The sequence below is a fragment of the Cygnus olor genome, chromosome 19 (assembly GCF_009769625.2).
Source record: "Cygnus olor isolate bCygOlo1 chromosome 19, bCygOlo1.pri.v2, whole genome shotgun sequence".
NCBI lineage: Eukaryota > Metazoa > Chordata > Aves > Anseriformes > Anatidae > Cygnus > Cygnus olor.
Genome location: NC_049187.1, coordinates 1,923,905 through 1,931,218, shown reverse-complemented (window position 1 = coordinate 1,931,218; position 7,314 = coordinate 1,923,905).

Below are 7,314 nucleotides of genomic sequence, written 5' to 3'. Positions count from 1 at the left end.
CGCGCTCACATCTGCCAGAGCAGGTGGGAATGAAAAGTGGGCTCCTGCAAAATGTCTTTGGCAATCAGCTATGGGATAGCCAATGTAAAACCCAATATAACTTGATCTCTGCAAGGTCTTCTCAGGCAGCCTGTAGTCACCACAAAAAAGCATGTCCAAAGGGCACAAATTCACTTTAAAACTGTTTTGGGCTCTGTAGCATAGCCTGCTTGACCCTTCTTGGAGGAACAAAATGGTGGTTGGCTTTAAGTTGCAGGGCATCCAACTTCTGCCTTATAAAGCACCATCATGTCACTGCTGTGGTGATGTGAACACTCCCATGGGGGACATCCCACTGGAAACCAGGTCTTGGGCAGAAACAAAATTTAGCTACCAAGGCAGAGACTCCAACTTGTGGAGTCCCATTTCCAGGTCTCTGTGCCACCCAGGCACGGGAGATGGGTCAGGAGCTCCATGAGGCAACACCGCCTGTGGCTTTTGCCATCAACCCTAACCCCATTTAAACCAAGTGCCGGAGCCAGTGACTTGCCTCAAGACACTTGCACCTGCAAAATGCCTTCCTGAGAGCAGTCACTTACACTGCCCAGGCATGTGTTTAAACCTGAGACAAAACTGGGGCATAAAGACAGACTTTGGTGGCCTTTGGTGGTCATTTTCCCCCTATAAGACAAAGAACAGAGGGTTGGGAAACAGAAATCGCTGCTTCCACAATCACCTAATCATTGTCAGTTCACAGGAGGACAACTCCTAAGACGTAAGGAATCCTTTCAAGCAGCTTCTTTAGCCATTACCTCTCATGGACACTGGTCAGAGCAGGGTGAAATGGGTCTTCCTTCCCCTGATGGCTAAACATGGGCCCCACAGCAGCATCCTAGCCCTGCCGGGCATCTGCCTCCCACAGCTGGTGCAAAATCCCTGCAAAATCATCAGGAAGCTACTAAATCATGCAAGTGGTTTAGAAGAAGCACGCAATAAGAGCATTTTTCATGTGGGGTTGTTGCTGCTTTGCCCTGTGGTGCCTAAGCCCTTGGACCCGCCCTGGTCCCTGCACGCGAATGAGTCAGGCTGGGGATTAGTAAGGAATCCTCCCGCTGCCGGGACGTGGGCTTCAGGCCTGCTCAACTCAGCTTGGAGGGCAACGTGGTGCAGGCAGCTGCCCAAACCAGGCACCAAATGCACCCGGGCATTGGCTGGATGGTGGATGTCAAAAGCCCAAATCAAACATTTGGTGGTACAGTCAATTCCCTTTGTTTCAGCCAGGGTCATCCCCATGCAAAGAGGCAGATCGATGTAGTTTCTTCCAGCCCTGTCCCACCATGAGCTGTGTTTATCTCGGTGCAGGTAATGGGCAGCTCCCAGTGGCCAGGAATGTAGCCTGTCCTGAAGCTGTCCCCAGTTCTGTCACCAGCAGCATCACTTCGTGTTAATCACCCAGAGGTTTCTCAGTGAGGTTCCACATCCTGCACCTCTCGTGCACCTAGCCCATCTCACCAGCACTGCCCAGCACCCAGCTGTAGGAACGTGAGTAATAACCCAACCTCAAAACGAGCCCCAGAAATAGGGGTCCCTACCTGTAGGGACAAATCCTCTCCTTATTGGCAATCATCATTACCCATTAGCTTATCATGTGAGTATGATTACACAAGGATGTATTTATAACTCCCAGGTGAGCTTGTCCAAGCAGGTCACTGGATCCTCCTCAAATGAGAAGAACTAAGATGAATCAGCACTGCACAAAGCAGATCTTCTGCCCACCAGGTGCAAGGAGATGAAAAAACAATTTTTGTTGAACTGGATCCAAAGAATTGAACGTTATCCATCCCGTCTAATCCAGAGACTTCAGTGCATTTCACCAATGGATCACCAAAGCCAAAAAATGAGCCTTGGATGCATCAGAAGCAGCATTCAGAGGTGGAGGTGATGGATCCTTGGCATAAGCATGCAACCCTAAAGGCCCCAGCATGGGTAATGGGACTGACAGAACAGGTGTGGAGCAGCTTTTGCAGCTGAGGACAGAGCCCATAGCACTGAACAAGCTGAGGACACTGGGTCGCGTCAGGCCAAGGCGTTCCGCAGTGTTCAGTTCTGTGTTCTGACCTCAAGACATCCGAGAATCACGGTGCTGTTTGTGCTAGGCAAGTTTGCAGGGAGGGGCAGAAACTCTCATTACATCATCTGAAATAGTTGGGATAAACCCAAGGTCTGAGGCACATGAGCCCTTTTTTGCATCGGAGAGATAAGTAACAACCTTGAAGCCAAGGACCAGCTCACACTCGAAGCAAAAGCTCAGCGCTGACTTTCCAAGGCCCCAGCAGCACCCGGAGAAATGGCAGGACCCCGATGAAGGCAAAGCAAGCCCATGACTCAGAAACCTTCATCCCACTGGGAAGAAATATATGAAGTCATCTCAGGAAGAACTAGGTGGTTTGCTGCGATATATCAGAAACAGCATGCCAAATTGTAGTAGTGCCAAACAGCACCAGATAACAGGGGCACACAGGGTACATGCCATGCCTTTGGTTGCAGCCTCAGAAAAGTTACCGGGAAATTAAGAATTGGGAAAACATGGAAGCTGGGGGATCATGGCACCAAGCATCCCCTGATTTCAGACAGTCGTGTCAGCAACTCTTTTTGTAGTTGCACACAGCTGTTGCTATTTAAGAAGTTTAAGAGGGAAACCATTCAGATCTAAGAGTATCTTTCTCCAGGTTTGTGGTATTTGTTTTTGTTTGTCTGTTTGTTTTTTGTTTTGTTTTGTTTTTCTTAGAAGACCAGGTTAGACACCACCACATGGGGTTGATTTGAGTGTGAGCATTTGGCTAGCATGGCAAGTTACAGGAGCAGGAGAGGGGCAAAACAGGTTTTCAGCTGCAGTTAATGATTTACCTCTCCCTTTACATATCAGTTGCTGACCACAAAAATGCCCACTGCACACACGTCTCTCAGGGATCAGGTGCTGGGATCCAGTGCAGGATGGATTTCTGAGGACTCTTCCTTCTGGTGAAGCTGGGGCTAATGCCAAAAATTAGAAGAAAACAAAAACTGTGGAGAACTGGTGAGGTGCCCCACTCTGGAGCACATGCATGGGAAGAAGACTATGGTCCCTGCAGGCTTGTCCCCAGGGTTGAGTCCCTGTAGGGCGATGCACGATTAACAATAAAAGCTCAATGCAGGGCAAGATGGCCTGGTGGAACTCACGCTGTCCTAGGCAGATGATATTGGGTGAGGACGGCTGGGTACCATGGCAGGGCACCCGGGGGTGGGATGCGGTGCTGGTGGCTTCCATCAGCAGCACACTGAGACTGCTGCATCAAGGATTGCAGAGCTGCACTGGGCTGGCATAACCTGGGGGCTGCATGGGCATCGCATGGCCCTAGGGGCCTGACCCTGCCTGGGGAGCACAGAGCAGGAGCCATGGCTCGGGGAAGGGTTTCCAGGTGGCACTTCCCAGGTCTGGGCTCTGGGACGGGCTCTTCCCAGAGTGCTGGGCTTGGGAAATCCCAGCCCCGACTCACTGCTTTCTCAGGATGCATAATTAGGAGAGCTGAATCCCAGCCTCAGGGATCAGTTGATTAAAAAAAAACTACCCAAGAAGCTCGATGTCGATAAACTCAGAACAGCATCCACTGAAAAGCCCGGACTGCGCACATCCAGCACATGGCCAGCAGCAGCTCTTTTCAGCAATCTCCACAGAGGAGGAGGAGGAGCAGGAGCTGATGGTAAGCCCCATGGCAGAGCTCTGCCCAGTGACCTGGGGAGCAAGAGGGTCTGGAACTGCGCAGCAGAAAGCTGCCCTTTCTGCAGCATTGCTGCCAGTCCTCTGAGGTGGCTCCACATGTACCCCATAAAATCATATCCAAAAACTATTAATAAACCGAAAGGTTAAGGAAAAGTGGAGGGGAAGTAAATGGAGTTCTAGCCTGGTTTAGTTAAATGATAACTCCGCATACTCCGCTCTTAGTGCCGGTTGATTCCCTTATCCTTTAATTCACCCCACTTGGGAAATCAGTCCCTTTGGGAAGGTTGCTGATCTCACCACACTTCCCCAGCCTGGCTCTTTTCAGATACAGGTGCCTAAAACTTTGCGCCTAAACCCAGGTATTTTAGAAACCCAAATGCACCCACTAGAGAGGTGTAACAATAAACTGGTGCAATCTCTGTGAAGAGACCAGATGTCTGCTGGGCAGGACAAAGCTACAGCTGAGCCATTGGCAGGCACCAAGGGGTGACAGAAGACAAGCAAAACAGGAGCTTGTGAGCCCACCAAGGCCAAGCCCTGCTCAAGCATCCTCCTCCATCCCCCAGCTCAATGGCACCAATTCTGCAGCTGCTCTCATCAACCCATTTTGGTGCTCTGCTGCTGCAGCAATTTTCCTGCACTTTAACCTAACCCACATTCTCCGGAGCTGACTCCACACCCTGCATGAGGAGAGCCTGGCAAACCGAGCCCCGTTGTCTCCTTCCCATCTTTTGCATATTTGAAAGCTCTTATCGTGTTTCACCTGAAACTTTTCCCCTGCCACAGTTCATGTCTGTGGGCACGATGGCTCGCGCGGCGCAGCCCCAGGCTCCCTCCTGCCAGGGTGCCCAAATAAGGCCCCCGCACACCAGCCGCAGCCCCGCATTACTTCATCCCTTGTACATGCAACACACCTATTTATACATTTTAATGGGATGCTTGCCTTTCCTGCAGCCCCATGGTGTTATTGCTGGCGTGGCGATGCCCCGGGGCTGTTCTCCTTCCAGCCCTTCACTCTCCCATCTCGCGACGTGCACTCGCTCGCTCCTGCCCTCCCCTGCTGCTCCTTCTGCCAGACCTCACTCTGGGTTGCCCATCCAAACAGCGTCCCACAGGGACCCAACTCTGGAAAGCTCCTTCCAGTTCATCCCAATAAAAACTACTAACAGATATTCTCCAAATACCCCAATAAAGGAGAAAATTAAACTCTGGGGTCATAACTTGGAAGATGTTGGGTGTTACTTCTCCCTTATTTGCTATGTGCTTGCTGCTAATGTATTTGCTCCTGTATTTCCCTGGGCCTTTCCACCCTTCCCAAGGGGGTGCTCCTTTCCTCTCAGCCTCTTGGCATCCCACCCCACCTCCATGCAGTCTCACAAGCTGTTGCAGTTTCCTCTGCGTTAATTTCCTCCGATGAATTTCATCACCCACAGCTGCTGGGAAACCCCAGCTGAGCTGTTCTCAATTTCTTTTCCCCTACTGCAGCCCGGCACATGAGCAAAGTTTGCTTTCCTGGCTGCAGCTACAGTGTTTAGTGAAGACTACGGGGAGAAACACCTTGAAGCACTGAACCTTCTAGGGTTCATCATCGGCTTTCCCTTCCTCTGTGCAGGACAAGCATATGTGGGGACTGCCTTACTCTTGCCCTTGCACCCCGTACAAGTGGTGCCCCAGTTTGCATCCGTCTGCAAGCACTGCTCAAGTGCTCCAGGCCAATGTCACACCTCATCTGCAGTTCTTGGTAGAGCCATCATGGCCACAGGCACCGGCCAGCGAGGACAAGGTCCCTCTGGGTGGCACCGAGGGTGTGCACGCTGTGGGAGGAGCAGCTCTGGTGGCACTGGTGGCATTTGGGGACTGGTATGGCTGGCACATTTCTGCGGTGCAGCACCACCACTGGATCATTGTCCCATGGTGAAAAAAAAAACAACGGGGGTGGGGCTCAGCCTCATCAGCCAGCACTCACCTCCGGAGGCAGCTTTAGGCAGGCTCTGACGGATGGAGCCAGCTCGGATTAGCTCCTTTTTAAGAACGCTTGAACACAAACCCCTTCTCCTGGAGGCAGCTGAAGTTATTCAGAGCCCACGCAGAATGCATGCGTGCCCCCGCTTCCTCGGGCTGGAGCTGGGCCATGTTCATGGAGAAATGCAGGGAAAACCCCAACCACCCACCCAGATCCCAGACTGCATGGAGGGGGCTGGGGACACCCCTGGGACAGGGGTGCCCTGCACAGCTTGGCAAGGACATCTCCTGCACCTGGAGGGAAACGAGATGACTTTGGGATGGGGCACAGAGCCCAGCCGGGCTGCCCACAGACTGCATTGGGATTTGCCCCACAACCCAAAGCCAAGCTGCTTTGGCAGGGAAGGGGGTGAAGATATCTGAGGCCAGGCGTCCCCCACCTTGGGGGGTTCCTCTGGGGAAATGGGAAGGGTTCTGCCAATGCGGGTCACACCCCAGACACAGCTAACCCCAAAAGGAGGGATGTCTCTGTCCACTTTAGATTTAGGCACCCACGGGGAGAAGACGGTTGGTGCCTTGACCACTTCCTTCCCTTCCATCTTCCCCACCAGCTGCGTGCTCGGCCTGATGGCCTGCCGGCCTTCCCTGGCCCCCACAGTACCTGCATGGGCCACCAGGGCAGGCCCAAGATGGTGGCCAGGTCCAGCTGAGCGCCCAGAGTGAACCAAGAGCCCAGATCCAGCAGCGCCATGGTGCCGAGGTGGGGCCGGGCTGAGGCTGGGAAGTCAGCCCAGGGATCAGGGTTGTGCTGGGCCGGTCCGTGGCGATGAGGTGAGGATGTCGGGCTGCAGGCTGAGCCAGGCACGGGGCTGAGGTGGGCCCCAGCGCTCCTCCGACACAGCTCCCGCAGGGACTGATGTCTCAGCCGCGCTTTTATAGGATTTGGGGGTGACTTGGCACAGGGTGTGGCTGGTCAGGGCAGGCCCTGCTGGTGATCTAATAGCTGTCATTAATTAGGTGTGTCTCTGATATTGGAAGATGCTCCTGGAGCTGCCACTGCCGGGGTCTGACAGTGCCACACGTGGTGGTGACGCAGCCTGTACCCAGGGGCCGTGGGGATCCCCATCCCTGACCTGAGCCCAGAACTGACCAGGCCAACGTGGTCATACCTTCAGTGCTGGGCAAGACAGATGCACCATTTCGTGTTTACTTTCACCCTCCTTTATCCTTTGCCTCTTCCACAGGCAGCAACATCAACAGTTTCCATGTCCTCACCATCACATACCTGGTATCACTCTGTGCTCTCCCCAGGGTAAATGCTAAAAGAGAATTCAGCCCAAACACAGCTCTGGCTTCGGGGTGCAGAGTCCGCACAAGCACCCACCAGCCCGTGATGGGGAGCAGTTCTCACAGCACTGCTTTAATTACCGAGCCAGCTATGCCTTGCTTCAGGGCCAAACGTAGTGCTGTGCCCACAGCAAAGCACGGCTCCAAATTCAACAGGGAGGTGTTTCTGGCTGAACAACAGCTCTCACCTCCTTCTGCCAACCCAGGATGCCGTCCCAGCCACACCTACACCAAATATATATGGTGGCTCCCACATTTAGAGCAGC